Genomic DNA, 12,573 nt, shown 5'->3' on the forward strand with positions numbered 1-12,573 from the left:
CCAGTTCTTTTTCTGGGGTGGCTGATGTCCAAAGGGTGCTGAAAACAGCAAAGTGGAGCATACAGGGTCTGCAGTTCTGGCTGGGCCCTTAAGTGCAAGGACATTGTTCTTTCTTACATGACATTTCTCATTTACAGAAACTATCTAAAGCCATTGTCCTTCGGATAATTTTCAGTTTTATATCACATGTAGGCAGATTATTCTTCTAGATGTTGTCAGCTAAGTGTTCCGTATCCTTGCTAACCTCTAACCCAGAGTCAACTTCTGGTGGAGTTATAAACCTTTAGAAACAGAAAGCTGTGATGGGAATCCTGACTCAGTCTTGGTTTCAGCAGCAGGAACAGTGCTCTGCTCTCAGTAGATGTGAGTCAGGCACCAGCACTAAATCTGGTCTTTGAGATTGCCCATTAAGTGTTCTTTGTTGCTGTCTGAAACAAACAAGAAGCAGAGACTAGTCATCTAAATGATTAAATGTGTCACAGAGGATGTTAAATGCTATTTTGAGCCATTTTCTTACAGCAATTGTGAAGTGTTTTGTAAACAAAGTGTGTTATTGGTCAAGGGTGCTCCGTCAGACATTCTGCATATATCCATTGGCTCAGCCTGTGAAGACAGTCACACAGGAGTTTGTAGGTTGGTGGAAATGGACAGACTGATTCCTAGAGGAAATAAGCTTTAGCATGAGAACAACAGCTGAACTGAAATCCCATAAGCCAGGAAGAACTGCTACACAATTACACGAACAGGTGGTTGGTTTCAAAACAAATTTCAAGGTCTGACAGCTCAGTGCACCTGCTTTGGGCTGATTTCTTTTAAGACTTGGCTTTGGCATGAACCATTGATAAAAACCATAATTCATTGTGTCTGAGAAAAGTCATCATTACCATATAGTGATGATAAACTGCTAAAGCTGTCTAAAAGTTGTACTTAGTCAGAAGGTAATGTGGGTCATTCTGCACATTCTGTCATTAGAGTTCAATTTTTTGAACTGAGAGTTTTCTCTCTCAGATCTACCAGGCAAACACCACAGACCTCTCCTTCTGTAAGCTGAGATAATTTCCTTGACTGGAGTGCTATGATTTGAATTAGGTATGACTTCAGCCTTTGCATTCACCATCATAAGAAAAATCAAATTTTATTTTGACAAAGATTTTGACAAAGATATTCAGCAAATTCTGAGTATCTATTATATATTATGTAATTTATACACTGAATGATTCTGAATAATTATAAAGGTCATACTCTTTCTTCTACATTTCTTTTAATTGCAGACATGTCATTTAGGCAGGATTTTTTATTTGTTTATATTTGTTTCCATGAATTCTGGACAAAGGAAAGATGGTAATTTTCATTTTGGAGAAAAAAAATCAAACCAAGCTTTTATCATTCAAATGTCTGTGCTGGTGGTCCTTTATGGATGGCTCCCACATGTCAGTAAAAAAATAGGATAAATCTTAAATTTGGTCAGAGCAGATTGATAAATGTAGCTTTTGGAATTGAAGTTGCTTAGTTCCTGCATAATTGAAATGAGATTTCCAGAATGGTGTAAATAGCTAGAAATTCAAGGCAGAGGGATTACAGAGTGCCAAGTTCATCACTTCTCCATAAGATCTGGGCCTTCATTCTGAACACCTCACCTTGCAAACCTAATATGTCAGGGTTTTATGTGATGCAATCCTGGATGCTGGAATTGTGTGAGGTTTTATTTTCTTCTAGAGACAGTAAGAAAAATATGATCCAAATTTTCATCTCTGAGTAGCTAGTGTGATTAAAGACCTGCAGCCTACATTCAGATTTACAGCCCAGTGCCAGGCTGAGGACACCACTGTGACCTGCACCCTACTCAGACTGCAGCTACCCTTCACTGCTGTGCCTCCTCTCTCCTCTTGTCTGTTGAGCAAAATTTGCAGATATTTATAAACTTTGTGATATTCCAGATTCTGAGAAGAGCATACAGAACTGTGAGTGAAGTTCTGTAGTGCTGCTGTGGCCCTGTCCACTCTCCATTTTGCTGGGTTTTAAAGACCTAAAATTATGATTATATGGTTAACAGCTGGTACCAGAGAAACAGAAAAATAGTGATTAACCTGGCATCTCCCATCTGCTTTTAATGTAAATGCAAATCTACATAATAACAGGTTTTTAACTGTTCTTCATTCAGAATGACTAACATTACCTGACAGTAGTGGTAGTTGCTTTTTTCTGAAAATTCTGTTTCTCAGGTCTTGGTAGATTACTCTTTTTACTGAATTGCAGTGGATTTTCCTATTAATTTTCCTTGGCTGCTTTATATGATTTGACTAGTGACTGCCAAGGTCTGTCAGTTAGATTTTCAAATTTTTGTACTTAGATTCCAGATTTTATGATCTGTAGATTTGAACCCATCTAACTGGAAAATAAGATTTGAAAGTTACTAAGTTACATCTTGTGAAATACACTTAAAATGCCCATCTTTCAATTTACTGTGTCAGTTATCCAGGTTTGCAATGTCTTTTTCTTTGTTGTAGTTACTCAGTTAACAAAGACTGGCATACTTTTGTTTTTTTTGGCTGTCAACTTAAGACAGACTAGCACAAAGCTAAAACTTCAGCTGCTTTCCTTGGGGAGGAAGAGTTAGCAAAACTGAGCATTAGATTCAAGAACTGGGTACAAGTTTTTATCACTTGAAGGGTCAAGATGCAGAAAAAGATGTGGATGAAGAATCTGAGGACCTACACATTTCCCCTCATGAAGACCTAGCAGTGAAACAGTTAGGTATTCAGTTAGGTCTTTTCTGCCACTGAGCTTAGAGAAACTGGCTGTTCCCAGAGCTGTCTGACAGAGCTTCTGTGGTCACCTCCATTTACACCTACGTTCAGTGTGAAACCACACTTCCAGACTGAACTGGTCCTGTAAGGCACCACTGTCCTTTCTAGAGAAAGTCATCGAGGTCATCAAGCTCTGGTGTTTGTTTACCTGGTGACCTTCCTTGAAATACAGTGGAAATGCTCAGGTGAACATAGCAGAGATAAGGTTTAGTGATTTCCTTTCATAAGGGCTTGCTTCTCTTGAAGTGAGTCTGATGAAGAGCTGAGGAGGAGCAGGTGGGCAGTAGCCTGTAGGGCACAGCTGTTTGCAAAGGCATGTTTGTTTCTGGTTTAAATCATCCTGAGATGTGCACTCGGGTTTTCTGAGGCTGGAGATGGCCCTGCTGTCATTAGCACTTCCTCTACCCGGTGTGAAAGTGCTCAGAGTTGGGTTGTTCTCTAATACATCAGTAGATTTCAACCTGCTAAGGAAGTGATTCTGTTTCTTTCTTAGAATGAGGCTGTAAACTTTCCAGAAGGTCAGGACATCTCAGGACTTAGTTTTGAATGCTGTCAGAGACCTGACTGTTGAAGAGTGCTCAGATTTTAAATTGAAATATTTGACCCACTTTGTAGAGGACGAAAACAGATAGATTTGGGAAGGTCACTGTTAGTAGCACATGAAGTACTTCTCAGCAAGCTTTAAAATTGCTTTGTTTCTCCCTCTCCTAGTGCTGTGAACACTACAAGCCAAAGGAAGACCTTAGAAAACAACTCAAGGAAGCTACAAAGGCTTTTGAGAAAGCAAAGAAGCCAGCTAGACAGGTTGGTGTCTAACAGTATTTTCTGATAGCTGTGCTGGGTTGATTTCTCCACATTTCTCAGTACATACACATCACATATTCTGAACAGTACAGTGAAGCAAGCAAGGTAATTCTCATACAGAAGGTTCACTTTTTTAATGCATAACAATAGGCTGCATTCTATTTGGAGTCTTCCTAAATCCCTGGTAAGTAGACACCTGCTTAATCCAAGGTTGGAGAGAAGATGAAAATTTTAATAGATTCTTTTTTTCATTTAGAGTTTAGTTACTGGACTTTCTGTTAAAAGACTCATTTTTCTTGGTTTGAGCACAATTACTAAAGCATGCATTTGGCAATTAATTGAGAAATTTGTGCATTTTTTAGAAATGTCAAAATTCTGAACTTCATGCTTAGGAGACTATTGCTTAGAGGGAATGCTGCTAGTGGTTTGTGATATTTTGTATTTGAAGAATCAAGGGATGGGATAATATTGACAAGTCATAGGTTAAGCTTCTTAGTGAGAATAAGTTTGTAGATAGCAAATCTCTTATCATGGAATCATCTAGCTCTTCTCAGTTTGTGATGTCTAAAAGAAGATATTGGCAGTAGGATGTATGGTTGATGAATGCAGGGGATATATCCACATCTGTAAGTTGAAGTAACCATCATGTACTTCCAGAGACCCTATTACCAAGGTCACTGTAAGGCCATGTGGTATCCACAGTCTCTGGATATCCACAATCTTCTTGCTTCCTAATTGTGGATAAATAGATGGATGAGTTGCTCAAGCAACAAGCAGTGGCCAGGGTGGTCTGCACAAGCATTTGCACTGTGTGCAGTGCACAGTGGGAGGACTTGATGTTTGCTGGCTCCCTGGGTGCTTTCCTTTCCCTTCTTCCCTCCACTGGCAGCCCGTGTCAGTTCCACAGTGTATTAAATCCTGCTTGCAGACAAACCTGGTCATTTGGCACCTGTCAAGGAATGGCAGTAGGGGCCCGTGTTCCTCTGTCACTGTGTTCTACCTCTTGCCACTGGATTTAATTTCTTTCCCTCAGTATTTCACTGCCTCCATATGAAGTCTAAGAGACATCTCTGATGTAAATCAAAGGAAGTTTTCTTTTCCTGTTATGTCTCCAAGAGCCCAATTCTTGCCATACACTAACTCCAATTTGTAAATAGTAATTCTTTCTCTGCAGTTGGGTAGGTTATTGAACTACATTTCTCATTCTGCCCTTCAATTTTATTTTCACAAAAGGAACCCATGGCTCTTTACATTAGGAATCAAGGGAAGGTTTTGTTAGAATGTGTTTTGCAAGCTGAAATATTTCTGATAGTGAAGACAAAAGTCTCATCTCTGTTAAGGACTTAGTTACATTTACAATACAGTTTATTTCCAGAAAAATTTACTCAATTTGGAGGGAAATTTGAATTCTGAGATCATACTAAGTGAACTTTGAGTCATTTGTATGCACAGCATGAAAAAAAGGAAATGGTTCTTTATGAAAGACAGCAAAACTGGGCAGGTAGGAAGGAGTATGCTGGTTTTGCAAAGGCAAAGGTTAATACAAAAGGAAATCTGTGTAATCAGTTTAGCAAATAATAATAATAATAAAAACAGAGAGATAAGTGTGGTAAAGAAGAGAGAAGTTAAAAAAATATACTGGCTGACCTAATTGAGCTAGAATTGCCTTTGTATGATCTGCAGTCGTATACTTTAAAGCCCATTAAACAATAAAAATGAGGATAATGCCTGATAAACTGTTTTTGACTTTGAATGTTTGAGTTGTAAAATGTTTGTTTCAAGTATTTTTTTGTTTGTGATGATATCCACAGGTGGTGACTAGTTTCTTCCTATACAATATTTATTCACCACAACTAAAGAGGGATGGGACATTCAACCTTTGTCTTTGGAGTGAGAAAATAAGTTGTACATGCAAAGAGAATGGATTGTCTCTTATTGCTGTGTCTATCATGTGGGTCTGTATGAAGCTGTAAATTATAAATGTCATACAGCTTGTTCTAGAGTGGGTTGAATAACATCTTAAATCGTGGTCTAATGATAAAAGTTAAAGCTATAAACTGAGGTTGACATAGAATCACAAAGGAAAATAATCTCATTTTAACTGGCTCTGTAGGTGGTACAGTGTTCTACAGAATCGCTGAGCCATTACTTGCTCTCTAATTGTGCTTCATTTTCCTGTGCTGAGAAGCTATTAGTGCAGGATATAAATTGTGTCTGTGTTGGATTTCTGCAGCTAACTGGTAAGGAATCAAATTTTTAATTTGTCACATAGAGCTCCCCAAACACCCATAGAACATCAGACAATAAAAGCTGCTAAAACCTGAGGAGTTTGGAGTCACCCATTTGAGAAACAGTGTAGATAATTTAAAGGCTTTTTGGCTGATTTCAACTCCGGGACCCATTTTCTTTGCAGTATACTGCTTCAAGCTAATGGATTTGTAATTAGTGGGGAAGCCAAATTCATAAGGCTGCTCACTATTTAAAGTATCACAGTTCAAGCTTAAGAGACAGTTCATTACAGCAATAATACTTCTTTGTCTTCACTGCAGTTACAAAAAGTAATTTTTACATGTTGTGCTTATTTGACTCGAGTTGGAGCCACAGTCCCATCATGAGCTCTGTAGCTTTCTTCTGTTCTGCTTTGTTTGTCACAAACCACTTTTTGCTTAGGTGGTAAATTGTAGGTTTGCTTTGGAAGAGTGTTGGTACTGGCTTATGGTCTCAAAAGCAGTGGCCTTAAACTGAACAGGGTATAATTGAAATCCTATTGCTTCACACAACCTTAAGAAGGTTCATAAAATATGACATGAACTCTGAAGAGACATTGAAAATCTGACTATGAGTGGGAAGAAAAACTTTCTGTCCAGAGCAAATAATTTATCTTCATGTCTCCATTTTCAAAACCAAACAGGATCAGAATAATCTCTAGCATTTGCTTTAGCTATTAAAATCAATGTTTTAGTTTGCTGTCGTTTTTCATTGGATAACAGAAAATGTATATGATAGATTTTTTTCCCCTTCATTGTGATCTTTCCCTATTCTCACCTGGATTTTTCTCTCTCCTTACTCCTGTGTCTCTTTCTAGAAATTTTCCTGATTTTCTGAGTTGCTTTCTCAGGAATATTCTCAGCCAAAAATTTGCCGTGGTATGAAGTCCAAGAGATTATTTAATTTTTCTTCTTCCTTTCACAGTCTTCATATGTTTAAGCAGCTTGGAGAGGTATTGCATTTGAACTTGTGCATCATTAGTGAAGATCTGTGTGTGTACAACTGAGAGCAGAATTGGCTTAAAGTCTGCTTCAAAAGGAAATTGAGTAGGATCCTGCAATTCCGACTTGTTTCCCTTTCCAGCAGCAATGAGCTGAATCAGAAGGGAACTAATGAATTCTGGTCGATTTCCTTCAGCGCACCAAAGCTCTTTAAACACATACTGAAGAAGGGAAATGAAGTAGGATTAGTCCATTTCCCTTTGAAGCCAGCTGTGTGTTCACAGTGCATGTACTGGAACATTATTTCACTTGCCAGTTTCTGGCCATGGGCCAAACTGTAGTATCATCTTAAACTGATGCAGGATCCAAAAATACATAGATAAACACATGGACTGCCTGTGGACAATAAGTAAGAAGTATGGCAAATTTGCTTGTGTGTTTAACTTTAGTTCATTACCTGGTTGGCAAGGGATCATCTAATTTTTTTTTCTTTCGTTAGCTTTGCTATCGCCAGAAGTAGTTCTGAGGCCTTAATTTCCCCTTCAGAGTGACTTCAAATGGGAGTGTGAATTTTTAATGTAATATTAAGATACTTTGTTATTTCTTTACTGCTGCTGTGTTTTTGAGGGGGGTTTCGTCTTATAGAGTGTTTGGGGAAGAGGGATGTTTGAGGAGTTGTGTAATACTGAAAGCTACACTTTTATGTATGTGTGACTCATACAAGTCCTAACTGTTGTTGTGCCTGTATATAGCACCTTTCTTTCCAGATGGTCTCAAAACATTTTGCAAATAATGTGATTTCCTAGTGTGCCACTCCCAGAGACTGAAGAAACGACTCTTCTACTCCAAAAGGATGAGACTTCCAGTGTGTTTGTGTTTACTGTGGCTGCCACACAGTTAAACAGTTCTGATTTCTTGTGTGGGGAATAAGCAAAAGATAAGCAGAGTCTTATCCACATCACTACACACATTAAGTGCACTGGAATGAGAAGGGGCTGCTGTCACCTAAGTACTGTGCCATTGACAAAAATTGGAACATTTGGGCTGGAACCTTTCTACTACAGAGCTGTTGGATCTCTGTGTCTTACAAGGCCTTTCTTATAATGTTCTCAATGACAATGACTCTGGCTTTATCTGTTATAGGGCATCTGTGATTTACATGTTTTCCCAGGATTTTGCCTGTTTAATTCCAGGACACTTCTGAAGGCACAAACTAAACTGACAAATGAGCTGCCCTGGTGGCATAAAGGAGGGTGAACCAGGCATTTCCTGGTGCAGCAGTGGCAGCTGGAGGTTATGTTTTCTCACAGTTGTGTTGATGTAACTTTCTACAGGAAGAAATCTGTAGTACAGTGCTGACTCCAGGGATCAGTGGATGAGGGTTCTTGGCTGCCCTTAAAGTAGATGTGCACTAACCAAATTAGGGATTTGTAAATTAGAACTGGGACTTCAGACTTGATCCAGAAGTGAGGGGAGGATTGGTGGAATACCCAGTGCACCAGAGCAATATTAGACTCTGTCAGGCTGAATACAGTGCAGCTTCTCTCTGAGGTTCAGGTTTGCTTGCAGGTTGAGTGAGCTGCTGAGTTGGTACAACTCCACAACTCAACAACTGACAAAAGGCAACTAGCATAAGCAACCTTCCTGTGGAAAGCATGCTAACAGGAAATTTAAGGAAGCTAGCAGTAGGTGTAAGGAAACTTGCCTCTTATCTGACTGCTGTTTTTTACCTAATGGTAACACTATCTGTAACAGACAGTGGAGGATTGTGATTGCAGGGCTGAGTTCAAACCACAAAATCTGAATACGTATGGGCCTGCCTTTTGAGAAGATTAGGCAGTCCAAGACAAAATCCTTGGATAAAGCAGTGATCTTTCTTCAGGCTTTGGAAAAACCAAAGGAATTTCTTAGTTTGCTGTTCTTTGTTCCCTGGAAAGCATGGTGAAAGGAGGGAAAATAAGAAAGGCTATACTTGCATTCCCTAAAGAAGCCTTTAAAAAAACCCAAACAACCAGGCAATAAAGAGTCAGGTAGGAAAAGATGAATGGCCTTTAGAATTTACATGCAAAAGTGCCCTTGTGGGAGAGCTACAGGGAAGCTTAACAGATCTCCATAAGTACTATTAACTCAGCCAAAAGCTAACAGAAAGTTGTCAGTATTCTGCAGCCCAGGGAGCAGTCCCAAACGCATGCATGCAGATTAGACATGCATGACTTCTGGGGGCCCTCCCATGGAAGGGGATGCACCCGATCAGGACAGCGGGGAGAAACAAACAACAAAAAAATGTGCAGATAGTTCAGTAGTCCCTAACCCTCTACTCTGGAGATGTTCCCTTTTTGTATCCAGCACAAGAGAGGTAAAAATTAGGCCACAGCATCACTGGAGCAGACGGGCACGCTCTGTCTGCGCCGCAGCAGCATGCGCTTCTTTTCAGGGAGTTGCCTGGCAACGGAATGCTGTCCGCCCGAGTGGCTGCAGGAGCCCATTGAAACCCTCCGACGGGCAGGGCAAGGGCAGAAAGGAGGAGAGGAAGGAGGAGGAGGGGGAGAGTGAGCTCACCAGCTCAGAAATTTCTGGCAGCAAAGCTAGGACACCAAGAATAAGGGAAAGGGGAGAAAAAACTCTTGCTATTCAAGAGTAAATCTTCCCATACAAGTCTAACTTGATTTCATGTAAGTCAGAGGGTGGGATCTAATTCCATTGATTTTATAGGATATGTGAGGATGGTCACACCCAAGGAATATATTGTTTCTAATATGTAGAATATTCAGGCTTCTGAGAAACAAAAGGTGCTTGTGGGAAGCTGAATGCGCATTCCTAACCTTGCTGCAGGCAGTGAGAGGCTCCTCCAAGTGCACCCATTCCCTCAAACCCCACAGCAGGTGATGGCTCTGGGCTCCTGCTGCCCAGGGACGGGACAGAGGAGCTCCCCAATGATGTCATTCACTGTGCTGGGCACCGAATCTATTCTGGTGACCAACATCGGATTGCATCGTTCTGCCAAACGACTGATTTCTCTTTGTGTGGGAATTAGTTAAATATCACTTCATCTGGGATTTTAAAGATCCTAAGGGAGTCAAGTGTTTAACTCCCATTGAATTTCAATTGCATATCTCTCTGGGAAAATTAATGAACTGAGTCCTAAGGAGCCTTGCTGTTTTCTAAAGAGCTAAATGTATTGTTTGTTGTCCAAGTCTCTTTTTCCTTTCATATATACATACAGAGTGCTCATTTTTATATGCAGAAACATTTGTCTGAAATTTCACTTGGTAACAGTTTGGAAATTCAGAGTCCTTGCTTTTATGGAACAACCTTCAAATAATTCCAACTAAATTCTACTCTGAGGATTGTGAAGCAAATAATTGTGAAGACAGACATCTTGACCACTTTAAGAGTTAGCAGCTCTCTAAATTAAATGGGTAATTCTCTCAGAAGTCATGATCAGACTCCGGAAATGAGCACCAAAACAGCCTTCACTGGAGGCTCTTGAAATATGCTTTCCCAGTGAAAACTCAAGCCCTGGAGAAAATAATGGAATTAGTTAAATATTCAGACAGGAAATGCTATTAATGTATTAAATCAGACTAACATTCCATTTGATATGAAGCCAATTTTTGACAGTTACCAGAAGCATAGGAAAATACATTAGAAATAATTTTGAAGAGGGTTGTCTGTAAAGGGTGTAGTCTCTTTGTGGTAGGATTACTTTAAAAATTGTAAATGTTAAAGAAAATATGTGTCAATATGGGTGATCATAGTAAGAACTCTGGAAGGGCTTTAAGTTCCTACAGACAACTGTATATACTGTAAGTTTGAATTAGTTTTTCAGAGTGAACCATTTCTGTGGAGCTGTTGTCACACTCAGTTGTCCAATCTTCTTTGATTTTACTCTAAATATGCATGGGAATCCAGATAACAATATGAATGTGCTTAATGAATTCAAAGTAATTGGACAGGTGTTACTGTATCTGAGGCTGGTGAGGTGTTAGGGATTGAATGCACTCTCTGAGAATATGTGTTTGTTGTCATACTGTCCTGTTGTGTGAAGGCCACCATCCTGCAGCAGCCAGCAACTTCTGAACTTCAGGTGCAGGACTAACAGACTTGGGTAGAAACAGCATTATTTCTCAATTAAAAAATTGTTTTTATGGTGACATCAGAAGAAATTCTTTTCAGAAAGATACACCAAGAAGTAGAAATAGTATTTCCATTATATTAAAAAAATTATATCCTATGATGTAACAAACCCTGTCAATTACACCTCTTTTTTTTTTTTTTTTTTTTTTTTTTTTTAAATCACAGGGCGTGAAAAGAAACTACAATAAAATTTAGATAAAATAATTTTGTTTCCTTTGGAAACTGGAACATAAATTACTGGGTTTTGTAGTGTTTTAGTAAGTGTTGGGATCTTCTGAGAAACAAGTTAGAATGGGGAGAATTAACTGTCCAAATAAAGGGTGGTTGTGACAGCTACAGCTGTAGCTTATAAGGCACTGAAAGAAAGAAACCTTTTGGGATCAAACATCCTGTGTGCTCTCCCTGTGACATTCATACTTTAATTCAAAAGTGCAGTCTTCTGAGATACGTTTCAGATTCTGTGTTGCTGCTGTCATCAAGCATATCATTCCTATTATTCTCAGTTCACTGGGTTGTGCAAGAAACAGTTTTTCTCCCAAAGCCCAGGAAATGAGCCATGTTGATTGTTCATCAGAGAATACAACTGAAGTTTAGCTTTGTGTGGGACTGCAAGAGTATTTTCTGTAATCAAAAACTGTGTATCCATTTTGTGTCAGAAAGTAGGATCAGAAGTTCCCAGCTTTTCCAGGATATGTAATTATTTCAGCCATTCTGATACAATAAGACTGAGCTCAGTCGTTGCTTTTCTCTTATCAGATTTGCCATACTCTGCAATACAATAAACGCCCCCACAAAAACAATGTGAAAATAAGGTTAAGGTGAGGACAAATATTCACAAAGGAAGGAAGTTTGAAATACTGTTTTCATTAAAATCTTCACTCAACAAGTAGAATGTTACGAAAGATGAAGGGTCCATGGCTGAGGAATGAAAGTATCCTAAATGTTTTACTACTGTGGTATGATCTTTATTGCACTAGATTATTTGCAGTACTTACTCTGTATTTTTATGCATGCATAGTTTTTTCTTTGATATCCTGAGACAGCATTCAAAACTGAGAGCCTGTGTTCCATTCTGAATTCCTCTGCCTTTTAGAAGCATCCTCTGTTCTGCATCTGAAGCTCTGAAATGGCAGCTGCAGCACCTGATTTGAAGCCTCAGTTGCTGTCAATTGTTGCTCTTTTATAGCCCCACATGGAGCTATTTAGTCTTGTTGAGACATAGATTTCCAAGCACATTTACTCAGTTTCACTTGGACATCACAAAAACTGCCTTTGATACAAATCTCATTCACTTGGATGAGGTTTCCATAGATTCCACAAATATGATGTGACACCTAGATTTTTTTCTTTATTGACTTCCTCTTATGCTTGTCTTCATTTTGGCATGGTGTTATTCCTACATATCATTTAACAATCACCTTGATTATTTTGAGGAATTTTGTGCTGTTTTGTCTGAGATTGCTTTGCTGGAAAGCCCCAACATATTTGAACTGCTATATCATATGCCAGTGACAAAGGATTATAAAAAATGTAAAGAATAACTTCAATATATTTTTCCTACTGTATTTGTTTTCAAGAAACAGAATTTTTCAATTAATTTAATATGATTATCCAGT

At 38.9% G+C, this 12,573-nt stretch overlaps 1 protein-coding gene across 2 annotated transcripts in view; it reads left to right on the forward strand.

The window, feature by feature from the left end:
• The window catches only part of THSD7B (thrombospondin type 1 domain containing 7B), a 484,878-nt gene that overhangs the window by 4,480 nt on the left and 467,825 nt on the right, over positions 1 to 12,573 (forward strand). For both annotated transcript variants that reach the window (XR_013774988.1, XM_079311745.1), the window contains exon 2: positions 3,519 to 3,611. The gene's annotated coding sequence lies outside the window, so the exon portion shown is untranslated. The remainder of the gene's footprint in view (positions 1 to 3,518; positions 3,612 to 12,573) is intronic.

This window comes from Erithacus rubecula (genome assembly GCF_903797595.1).
Source record: "Erithacus rubecula genome assembly, chromosome: 8".
Taxonomy (NCBI): Eukaryota; Metazoa; Chordata; class Aves; order Passeriformes; family Muscicapidae; genus Erithacus; species Erithacus rubecula.